Below are 12,764 nucleotides of genomic sequence, written 5' to 3'. Positions count from 1 at the left end.
TGATCAGCAAAGCAAAAGATACTGAGGGAAGAGGCTGCCAATTACTAGCCATTTTAGATAAACATGTGAAGGCAAAAAAAGCAGCAATGACGGATGACCTAACACCGCTTTCCATCATGTGGGAAAAATGTTCATCTTTTCCTTTCAAAGGCTTTCTGAGTACGCCACTGTAGTTACAGTATAATGGAAAAAATTAGCCAGCTCCAAGACAAGCTCCTTGTAAGTCTTACAAGGGGGCACCAGCACCACGTTGATGGTTATGTTGACCCTGAGGGCCTCACCTCATTACACAGGCATCCACTGGCTGAACGGCACGGCCCTGGGCCCAAAAACACAGATAAGCAGGAAAAACTGGCCTCTGAAGGAAAACCCATGAGCGCCTGCAGGGTAATCATGTTTTAGCGCAATTCCTACTTGCCTTGACTTGTATCCAGTCAAAAGTCAACACTCCCACTTAAACCCCTTTTCACTTGACTGTGTCACACTGTTTGTCATTGGACTCATGTTTGGCTGATGTTTGTTTCTGAAACCATGCTCTGCATTCCTGTGAGAAAACACTGCCTCAAACGAAAAAAATTTTTATTTGCTGAGATATTCATAGTAACCACATTTTTTCCCCCGTTTTTTTTGCATAAATACGCATGCCATGCTCTCTCAGTTTACAGTCAGTGCTCGGGGGAATTTCCATTTGTATAAAAATAGGAGGTACCTGTGACAATGTTTGCGACTAAGAATAAGCAACATCAAAGTTTCACATTTGAGATGACATATCTCACTTTTTATTTGTTGAAAAGCAACATCCAGGTTTTTGTAAAAATCAATGCATGAAAGTAATGTATTCTAACAACCCTCCATCACCCGTCTGTCCTCCCCTCTCTCTTGGGAGAAAGTGAGGGGGAGTTTTTCAGGTACATCTTTAACAAGTGGAAAGAAAAGTGACCGAAACACATATCTGTGTAACTGGTGCCTACTTTTTTTTTTTTTTTTATCAGTCCCTCCTCTCTTTTTCTGCCCTTTTTCGGCATCATTGTCAGATTGCCAAAGCAAACTAGACCCTCACTCGTGTTGTGTCTCTTGTTCAGATTATAATGTGACTTTTTTTTTATAAAAATGAGTATAAAGAGGGGTAGCGCTAGGTTGAACACTCTTTCCAACATTACAGTTTTAGCACCTAACTTCCTTGACCGAAATATCTATTTGTTCCTTTAATGTAAGAGGTGTGAAGGTATCAATATCATTCTTAGACACGCTTTTAAAATGCTGGCACAGATCCAAAATAAAATTGAATAGAAAAAAAATATATATATATATACATATATATAGTCTTTTTTTTGCCTTAGTAATTAATATTTAAATTTTCCTCATGTAGATGTCCACCACATTAGTTGTTTTTTCCTTTATAAAGGTTTGTTTTCCAACTACTTCCTCTACTGAATTACAACCACTAGCAACATACCCTGTAGTGACACTCTCAGGTCCTTTATTCACCTCAAACCAGTCTGGTTCACGTTTTCTTTCCAGTGGCTTTTGAATGCAAAACCCCATTTCAAACTTCTTTGAAATAATAAGTTACCAGTCACCACATAACCAACACAATGCCTTGCAATAAAGATATGTGGGAGATATTGGTTACTCTGATATAGATATTGAAAACTCTGTCACTTTGCTTGTCATGATCTGTGGTTTTTGTGTTCCGTTTTTTCCCTGTTTTTTGAGCTTTTCTAGTGTTTTTCATGGTTTAATCTTTTACTCTTTTGGTTCAATGTCATCAGTTCTATTTCACATCCTCGCCCATAGCTTTCCCCAGTTTCCCCCTGTCTGGTTATTATCTCCGCTGGCTACAGCTGTGTTCATGCACTCATTCACTAATCACTCTCCCCACAGTGTATAGTCTCCTTGTAGTGCCTCAGTTATGTCCATATCCTTGCCATTACCACTTTGTGCTTTCCTGATCAATTCTAGTTCTTGTTCTTATCCTTCTCCATATTCATTGTCACTATCAGGTTTTGTTGTTTCTTCCCTTTTAGCTTTCTGGTATTTCAGAAAGCCTTGATATCTTTCCCCAGTCCTGAAACTCTTTTACCCTTTTTTTTTGTTTGTAAAATCTCCAATGAAACATCTTTCTTACATCATTTCCTTTCATCTTGAAATACAACTTTTACAACATGGAACATTCCAGAAAACAGGATTTCCTGAAGGTAGCTCTACTGCGTGTTCCACCACACTTAAAGCGCAATCAGCAAGACAGAAAAATAAAACCCAAAGGATCCCTCTAAAGGAAATTGTCACACCGCGGTGAGGCTAAGTTGGGTTTTTGTTTTGTTTCATGTATTGTTTCGTCATTTCCTGTTTTATTTTGAAAGATTAACTTCCCTCTCGTTCCAGGTCACTTGCCCTTCCTCTCGTGCTCCAGTCTGATTGTGGTATGAATGATTCCATCTGTTTCCCATTACCCCGGTGTGCTTAAGAGTCTGCGTCTCCCCCTGTCTTGTGCCAGTGTTTTGTATCTGTCCCTGTGAAGTGCATCATTCTCGCGTTATTGCCAATCCCATTTACTAAGCCTGTTTCCAAGTTGCCAAGTGGTATTTATCCTCGTAAGAGTGTTTTTGTTTTTCATAGTGAGTTTTTGTAAATTAGAACCTGTAAGAGCTACAGTGTTAGTCTTGTTTATAGCCTTCTTTTTTTCCCTCCCAGGTGGAGTGGGTTTTGTTTGTAATTCTTATCCTAGTGTATTTCCTACGATTTTCAGGAGAGGCTTTTTGTTTTTTCCTCCGCAGTAGGAGTGATATTTAGTTAACGTTAAAGTTTTATGGTCTTTTGTTTTTTCCTCCGTTATAGGAGTGATTTTGAGTTTGATACATTTTCTAAAGATACTTTTCCATTTTGGAAAAGTGTATCATCAGATTAATATTTCATAGCCCGTTTAGCTTCTCTAACTAGGAACTTGTTGATCTGCTGCCCTCCGAATAAAAGTATTGGAATTACATCTCCTGCATCTGCGTCCTCCATTCTCTAAGTGTGACAGTACACACTGGCCAGAATGGACGCAGCAGGATCCGAGCTTTTGACCGAGGCTCTCTCGTCCCAGAGCGATCACCTTACTCGGCAGGAGGAGCAGATGGCTACGCTTGGCCAGGGGGTCGACATCCTCGCCCAGAGTCAGCTGGCCTTCCAGACCACTGTCTCCGGCCAAATGGGTCAGCTTGCCAGCCAGCTGCAGCAAGTCCTGGGGCGCCTCGACAAAGATGCACCTGCAGCAGCCCCAGCCGCACCCGCGCCTCAGCCCTCTCCCCCCAACTACGGTGCCAGTATTCGGCTGGCTTCCCCGGAGCGATTCTCTGGAGAGGTCGGCTTGAGCAGAGCATTCATCAGTGACTGTGAGTTGCATTTTGCTCTCAACCCGCTCCAATATCCCACCGATCTCCACAAGGTCGGCTACATGATGACGCACCTGACCGGGAGAGCTAAGGCATGGGCCAGGGCAGAGTGGGACAGAAGGTCCCCACTTTTCAGCGCCCACCAGGCGTTTAAAGAAGCTCTGCGCAAGGTATTTGACCCAGTTACCGCGGAGCGACAGAAGGCGAGAGAGCTAAGTGGTCTCAAACAAAGTCGGGAGACTGTTTGCGACTTCGCCATCCGTTTCCGAACCCTGGCAATGGAGAGCGGCTGGAACGATCGGGCGCTGTTCGATGTCTTCCTGAAGGGACTGGCTGTCCCCATCCAAGAACTACTTCTCCCGTTGGAGCTCCCTGCGGATGTGGATTCGCTAATCGCCCTCGCGGTTCGGACGGACAACCTGCTGCGGGAGTTAAAGGCCCATCGGGGAGAACACCAACGCTCGCCCGTTTTTCTCCAACCCTCTCGTCCTTCCTCACGGTCACCCGCACACGGATCTCCACCCGCTCATCCCCACACTCCGCCTCCTGCCGGAGGAGAGGAACCCATGGAGCTGGGCAGAACTCGGCTCACACAGGCGGAAAGACAACGCCGCTTCAGAGAAGGGAGATGCTTTTACTGCGGGGAGACCGGACACCTCATCTCCACATGCCCAATCCGACCATCCCAGGTAAAGAGAGACTCTGTGGTTACAATCTCCACGCCACGAAAACCTTTCAGCATCAAGGTAACACACAGAAACACCACTCTCAACCTTAACATTTTAATTGATTCTGGGGCAGATGAAAGCCTCATGGACTGGGATGTAGCTAAAAACTGGGCCTGAAGACTGAACGACTTACACAACCCATTAACGCCAATGGTTTGAATGGACAATCTCTGTTTTCCATAACCCACATTATGGAACCCGTAACCATGACTACAGACCTTCATCAGGAGAAAATTCAATTTTTTCTGTTCCACTCTCCTTCTCACACTCTGGTTTTGGGTCACCCATGGCTCACCAGACATAATCCGCACATCGACTGGCCTTCGGGCAAAATACTGGGATGGGGAAGAGCCTGCGAGGGAAGATGTCTGCAAACCAAGTCTGATGAACCGGCTCACGCTACTGTTAAAAATATTTCTGTCCCTGTCACAGAGTTCCAGCCTCCTGACTTGAGCTCGATCCCCACCTGCTACCACCATGTCAAAGAGGTCTTCAGTAAGGACAGAGCCATGTCTATTCCCCCACATCGGCCTTACGACTGCGCCATTGACCTCATCCCAGGATCCGCTATTCCTAAGGGCCGCCTCTACTCTCTATCACGGCCAGAGCAACAGTCCATGAAGGAGTACATTGAGTCATCGCTCAAAGCGGGGCTCATCCGCCCCTCTTCATCTCCTGCTGGGGCAGGATTCTTCTTCGTGGCAAAGAAAGACGGCTCACTAAGGCCCTGCATCGACTACAGCCCGTTAAACGACATCACAATAAAAAAACGTTACCCACTTCCTCTAATGTCATCTGTATTTGACCAACTCCAACAGGCTGCCATCTTCACAAAACTGGACTCACGCAACGCTTACCACCTCGTCCGTATTAGAGAGGGGGACGAGTGGAAGACTGGTTTTAACACCCCTAGTGGGCACTATGAATATCTTGTGATGCCTTTCGGCCTCACCAACGCCCCTGCTGTTTTCCAAGCCATGATAAACTACGTCCTTAGAGACTTTTTGGATCATTTTGTTTATGTTTATTTAGATGACATTCTGATTTATTCACCTGATCTGGACACCCACAAATCCCATGTTAACCAAGTTCTGAAAAGACTACTTGATAACCATCTTTATGTCAAAGCAGAGAAAAGTGAATTTCATGTAACCACCACTACTTTTCTAGGTTTTATTATCTCTCCCGGTAAAGTCCAGATGGATCCCGCCAAGATCAGTGCTGTGGCCAACCCCAGACAACCGCAAGAAGGTTCAACAGTTCCTGGGGTTCGCCAACTTCTACAGGCGGTTCATCAGAGGCTTCAGCGCCATCGCCGCCCTGCTTCATGCCTTCACCTTGCCTCTGGTTCGTTTTCTCTGGGGGCCGAAGCAAGAAGAAGCTTTGCGGCGCCTCAAACAACTCTTCACCACCGCACCCATCCTCACCTTGCCGGCCCCACAGCGCCAGTTCATGGTTGAGGTGGACGCTTCCAGTGAGGGCCTCGGGAGTCCTATCCCAGAGGGCGGAATCTGATGGTAAGATGCACCCGTGCGCTTTCCTCTCCCGACAGCTGAGCTTGGCGGAGAGGAACTATGACGTGGGGAACCGGGAGCTGCTGGCTGTCAAGATTGCCTTGGAGGAGTGGAGACACTGGTTGGAGGGGGCAGTCCATCCTTTTATTGTTTGGACTGACCATAAAAATTTAGAATACATTAGAAAAGCCAAAAGGCTTAATTCTCGCCAGGCCAGGTGGACTCTGTTTTTAACCGTTTTCGTTTCACGTTGTCTTACAGGCCAGGGTCCCGGAACATTAAGCCAGACGCCCTGTCCCGCATTTATGATCCTGCGCCTGTTGCCAAGGAACCTGAGCCCATCCTTCCACTGAACTGAGTGGTAACTTGGCAGATAGAAAAAGAGGTGAAAGAAGCCAACGGTGAGACCCCTCCACCTAGTGGATGCCCGGAGCAATGTTTATTTGTCCCGGCTAATCTGCGTCCACAGGTGATTCAATGGGCCCACACCTCGCTACTCACCTGCCATCCGGGGGTCCGGAGGACAATGTTCGCCATCTCCCAGCGGTTCTGGTGGCCTTCCATGGAGCCGGAGGTCCGGGAGTACATCGAGGCTTGCTCGGTCTGCGCCAGCAATAAGACCTCCTCCGGAGCGCGCAGGGGGCTGCTGCACCCGCTGCCGCACCCGCTGCCGCACCCGCTGCCGATCCCCTCCAGACCGTGGTCGGACATCTCTCTGGATTTTGTCACGGGGCTCCCGGTCTCTGAAAGTAACACCACGGTACTGACCGTGGTGGACCGTTTTTCTAAAATTACACATTTTATAGCCTTGCCTAAGTTGCCTACAACCAAAGAAACGGCCAGTATTATGATGAGACATGTTTTCAGAATCCACGGTTTCCCTAAAGACATTGTTTCAGACCGGGGGCCCCAGTTTGTCTCGCGGTTCTGGAGGGAGTTCTGTCGGCTGATCGGTGTTTCAGCCAGCCTGACCTCAGGTTACCACCCGGCCTCAATCAACAGCTGGAAACCGGCCTCCAGTGCCTGGTCTCCCAGAACCTGACAACGTGGAGCGCCCACCTGGTCTGGGTAGAGTTTGCCCACAACTCTCTGCCCACCTCCGCCACCGGTTTCTCACCCTTCAAGTGCGTCTATGGATACCAGCCTCCCGTGTTCCCTGATGCTGAGCGGGAGGTTTCCGTTCCCTCCGCCCATGCTCTGGTTCGCCGCTGTAATTATCAGATTAATATTTCATAGCCCGTTTAGCTTCTCTAACGAGGAACTTGTTGATCTGCTGCCCTCCGAATAAAAGTATTGGAATTACATCTCCTGCATCTGCGTCCTCCATTCTCTAAGTGTGACAGAAATGGGGCGATAAGATAGAGATTAAATAGGTTATCAAGGGGGCTGCAAGTTTGAGAGAAAATCCTTCACAGGTCTTGGGACTTGGGGAGTTCAAACACATTAAATATTTAAGATGGCCCTAAAAGCAACAATCCTCATCTTCCTTGCTGCAGAAAGGTTTATGAGACCCACAAGAAACATCACAGACATAACTTTATGGAATCAGTTTAAGTCTGACAGACTTAAAGACAATTTGCCAGGACAAAATTAGATAAACCCAACTAATTCAGGTGTGCCAAGTTAGGAAAGACGAACCCAAGAAGACGCAACTGCATAAGAGTAAGTCTGCAATGCATGTCAGTGCAAGGGACAGTGGGAAGACAACAGAATGGGAGATTTTTATTCACTCCTTAAGCAGAAAATATTTCAGTTTTTTCAGACATGATCGTGAGAAAGCGTTTCCTTTCTTGCTGTTCAAAACAAACCAAAGATGTTCAATTATGCTAAAATATGGTGATTGTGCGGGCCAGTCCAAGTTTTCACAGTTGTGAGTTTATGTAGCTGTAAAGCACTTTGAATTGCCTTGTGTACGAATGTGCTCTACAAATAAAATTGCCTTACCTTGATTCTGAGCATTGTCATCATGGAAACTACACCACCATTTGGACATAGCTGGTCATCCAAACGGTACCTTGTTGTGCTGTTACGAGACCAAGATAATTGCATGATACTATCTCAATAACCATCAAAGAGCTGCCAATTGGGATCGAGGGCTTATCGTCAGAGAAGATTAAATTCTTTCATTGGTCCATTGTCCACTTCTTGTGGTTTTTGAACCACTTTGTGTTGTTCAAAACTGAAGTGGGAGAGAAATCAGCAGCCCTGCTCATGGCATCCAGCCACACTGAGCTCTCAGTAAACTTATTTGTTTGATACTGTGTTGGCGAGACGTTAGTGGAGCTCTGCAGTTACTTCAGCAATTATAGTTCTGCGGTTTATCGACACAATGTGTGTCGCTTTCGCTCCAAAGTTGGCTGTTTTTTCCCCTTGTTTTTAGGCATTTAGGTCAGATTTTAGACACTTTTCCTCCCAGAGCATTTAAAAACTAATTCATGCTGTCATTTTCTGTGGATTCCGTTTCTCTAAATTCAAAAGCTGACATGGCATTGAAACCAAAAAAAAGCGGTTGAATTAGACTTTGTAGAGTCAATTTATCATCCTTACTCATTTCTGTCAGCACTGCATTGTGACATTACATTACACTTAGCTGACACTTTTTATCCAAAGCGACTTACAGCTATTTAGATACAGGGTATTGGTTACAGCCCCTGGAGCAATGTGGGGTTAGGTGCCTTGCTCAAGGGCACTTCAGCCATGGATAGAGGTATAGGGAGAGGTAATGGTGGGATTTGAACTTGCAACCCTCTGATCTTAAGTCCACCTCCCTAACCACTAGGCCACGGTGGTTATTATTTTGTTGTAACTCGACATCACCAGACAAATGTGCGAATGTGAAAGAGTCCAGAACTTTCAAAGGGTTTAGTAACTGGCCAAAACGCATGTGAACACAACCCAGTGGATCTACAATTAATCAAAAGAAATGGAGCGAGACCACATGTTTGTTTGTTTTCCAGGCTAACGTGTTCTGTTTTACATTAATGCTATTTATTATGGTGGACATGTGTTAGTGCTTTTTAAGGAAGACAGGTGACAGTAATACATTTGGACATGGATTGCAGCAAGCTCCACCACTGCATTGAAAGTTTATAATGGCTCTAATTTCCTCGTTATTATGGCGCCCTCCCTCCTTCCTTTAATGAAAACGCAGTCCTGAAATGTTGTTTGCTTGCACAATGACAGGTTGGCAATTAAATCAGCTCTCTTCCTGGTTCCTGTTTCAGTTGCATGCTGATGGAAGACAACGTAGAGAAACCTGCTTCAGCAAGCTAACAAAAATGTTTTTGTTTGAATCCAAACCAGAATCTGCATACCACATCATCTGGCCTCTCGACAAGAATCTTCGGGATGTCACATCACCACAGCAGACCAAAAAAACCTCTGCTGTTAGACATTACTGGTTTAAATTCATATGACTTATCTGTTCTGGGGCTTGTCCACCATGTATGTCTGGCTTTGCTCTCCCTGATCCCACTGAACGGCTCACAATGTCATTCCTGTCTTTCAGCAAGTATAATCAATCCGTGGCCGCTTCCTTCCGGGTCTTATTTAAGTGAGAAATGGCGGCAGCACAAGAGAGTGGATCACTCATCACTCAATTACTCTATGGGCAAAATCTAATGGAAACTCCATTAGCGAATCTGAACGTGAAAAAACAGGAACTATCAAGCGTGTGAAAGATTTAAAAAGGTCAACCAGAGAAAAAGTCATTAATCATTATTTATTGCATCAGTTTGTCTCATTCTTGCTACAATTGTGCAATCACAGAAGAAAAACAATGTGGGAGTATAATGTTTATTATTTCTGTATTATTTTCAGTGGGAAATAATGTTTATTTATGAAGACTGCAATGTGTAATTATGTAACCTGCAGGCTTCAGTGCGTAATCATGACCCATGAGTCCGGATGAAAAGTTAAGAAAAAAAAGGAAAAGCTTAATATTAGCTCAGCTTCATATTAAGCTGTGATCTGAGTTCGTAACGCTGAAACTAAAAAACTATTTCATATATATCATAGTAGTATAATATGATAAACACAATTTTACTTTATGATCAAGGTACATAACTAAAAAAGGAAAGAAAAAAAGCATAAAAGTACAAGATATTGCTGTCACACGGTCTTACACTCGCCCTCCAGGCCACATATTCATGGCTGACCATGAATATGATGACCCGGTGCATTCCACACTAAAGGAGATGGTAAAGGAATCACTGAAGCTCTTTTTCTTAGCATTTAGAGAACTGAAACAGCTCTTATCACAGCTGCCCCTGAAATACTCTCAGGTCGTTTCATTCATTTGGGAACTTTCCCAATTCAAAAAAGGCTGTTCAACCAGATGTTCGAGATGTAAAAAGCTACACTTTCTCAACCAGACACTGAATACCTCCATCCAAACGGACTGGGGTGTTCACCAAAACATCTGCAGTTAAGAGCCTCGGTGCTCCAACCGCAGTTGGCGGGTGATTCTAAAGACGTGTGGTTTCCCACGTCCGATGATTCAGGCTATGTACACACGTAGCCGGGTATTTTTAAAACCGAATGTTTCCCCCCCTCCGTTTATAAAATAATTTGTATCCACATAACCTCGTTTTCGAAAAAAACACCTTCCACACATAACCGAACATCTGCGTTTTCACCTGTCTTGACAACCCAAATGCATTTGCTGTTTTGCGCAATAAAGTGTTCACGCAACTTTTTTGAGCACACTGACAGGTAATCGCATGACAGTGGACTGCCCCTCGATATGAGGACGTAATAATTCCGACAGCGACAGGAGTGAGGACCGGGACATGCGAAATTGTCACGCCATTCCTCTGGGAGTACGACTTGGGCGTGTAAAATCAAGGCAGTAAACAGCGCCTGCACAATAATAACCACCACAGTTCTCAAGGCATCCATGCTTCTTCAGTAAACAAAGGTCGCACTTTAGACTTTAAAGCAGATTTGTTGTTGTTTTGGCGCATATTGTCACTTTCGAAAACGCAAAACTCCGGTTATCTCTGTCTACACGCAGCTGCATAAACGGAGTTTTCAAAAATCTTCACTTTGCCCGGAGTTTTTAAAAACATTCGTTTACGATGCGTTTTCATGTGGATGACAGGTCCAAACGTAGAAAAATATATTCGTTTTAGCAGATACCCGGCTACGTGTGGATGGGGCCTAAGAGGGGAGGGTTAGTGATGAGAGAAAGCAAACAGCTGACATAAGGTGTCACACACAATCTCTTCGTATTTGTTTTCTTTATTTCTCTCAAAACTTTGACAAGAAAGTGGCGATCAGGAGTGAAAGAGCTAAGGACCAACTAGATAATAATTAGGACTCAAGAGAGATCAGTTCTGTGTGACATTAGTGAAAACCCTGCACACGCAGCCATGTTTACATCTTTTTTTAAAACCGAGGCGGTCTTTCGGCGGTCGTGGCTCAGTGGTGAGTGGGTCGTCCAATAACCTGAAGTTTGGCAGTTCAATTCCCACTCTCACTGCTCAAAGATTGGAGAAACTGAAAGCTGGAGGGGAGGCAGTCCACCTCCTTGCCACGGCCGAGGTGCCCTTGGGCAAGGCACCGTGCCCCCCATTCTCCCCGGGCTTCTGTGAATGGCTGCCCACCGCTCCAGTGTATGTGGCATCTGTCTCCATGAGTGCGTGACCCTGTGCATGTGTGTGTTCAACAGGTGCTGACCTGGATGAGTTAAATGCGGAGGAGTCATTTTGTGCATATCGTGTATCTACATGACAATAAAATCTTAATCTTAATCTTAATCTCATACTGTATAACGCGCACGTCCTTGTTGTGTCCTCCTGCTGAGACGCAGATTGTGCGGTTGGAAATTGTTTTTAGGGTGTTGTAGTTTCTTTTAGCATCCTCACCCTTATGCTGCACGTATGAGTTTAATACCATACACCCCTCGACAAAAATAATATACATATCCCACAACTTCCTCAGTTGCACCACCAAGCTGTGCACTCTGTCCAGTCCTCTTCACATTTTTCCCTCACAACCGTGGTCCTATACAATCTTCGAACAGTGTAGGGCAGTTTGCTGACACCTCCATTCCATTATGGTGGGGACTCATGTCTGATGATGAAGAAACCTCCTTCACAGAGGAGACCCAACAGCCGGTTTTGTCACCAGAGGGTTATTCACGGAGTCTTTTTGAAAATGGCCCAAACCACCTCAAGTAGGAGTGTAAACTTTTCGATGCATTCTTCACTTTTTTTCCTTTTTTTTTGTATGTGCTGTTATGGTAAATTCGATGTCTGCTAACCTTTTGTCTCTTAGATGACACCTTGTTGTAGACCCAATGTCTGCAGACCATTCGTCTCTTGATTAACACATAGAAACTAATCATTTGAATGACCATTGTTACCAGATTCTACACCCTTCTCCAAAGCGTGAGATTTTCCCCCGGGGGGTGTGGCAAGGAGACAGTTGAAGAATACACACCTGAAAGAAAAAAGCCCCTTCCTCCTGTATATATGCTTTTGATTCCCTTTGTCCTGGGTCTTTCTTCACCATGAACGCTGACTGGTGCTGACTGACCCTTTTGCAGAAGAAAATAAACACGTGGCCGGCCGGCAAAAACAACAAAGATCTCTATATTTCATTTCTCATCAGAGGTATTAGGAAGCAAGGGAATAATTTTCCACGACAGTGCCGTCGCACCTTTTTCATTTACATCTTCTAAATGCAACCCCCCCCCCAAAAAAAAAATGGTAATGGAATCCCGGCCAATGTGCACTTCAGGAGATCCGTGGTGATAATCACCATCCCGTCGTCCACACAGATACAGCATCTGCAACGGGGAAATTGCTGGGAGTCAACATAAACTAAGGAGCTCTCGTGATCATTCGACGTCCCACATGATGAAGCAGCCCCGACCGAGACTCGTCAGCGTGAAAAAAATGTGAGGGAACTGTGGGCACCGAGGCTCGGAGCATTTATTATCTTTGAACGTATACGTCCATCCCAGCTTGAGCCTATCCCAGCTGCCATTGGGTGGGAGACACCCTGGACAGGTTGCCAGTCTACAGTAGGGCCAACCACAGATCAAGCCAAAATGCATGTTTCTGAACTGTGGGAAGAAGCTGAAGTCAGAGAGAATCCACACATCCTGGGGGGGAAGAACGTGGGGGTTCAATCCAGGA

Source organism: Odontesthes bonariensis, chromosome 21 (assembly GCF_027942865.1).
Source record: "Odontesthes bonariensis isolate fOdoBon6 chromosome 21, fOdoBon6.hap1, whole genome shotgun sequence".
NCBI classification, from domain to species: Eukaryota; Metazoa; Chordata; class Actinopteri; order Atheriniformes; family Atherinopsidae; genus Odontesthes; species Odontesthes bonariensis.
The sequence above is the reverse complement of the archived record's forward strand: the minus strand, read 5'-3'. Positions refer to the sequence as shown.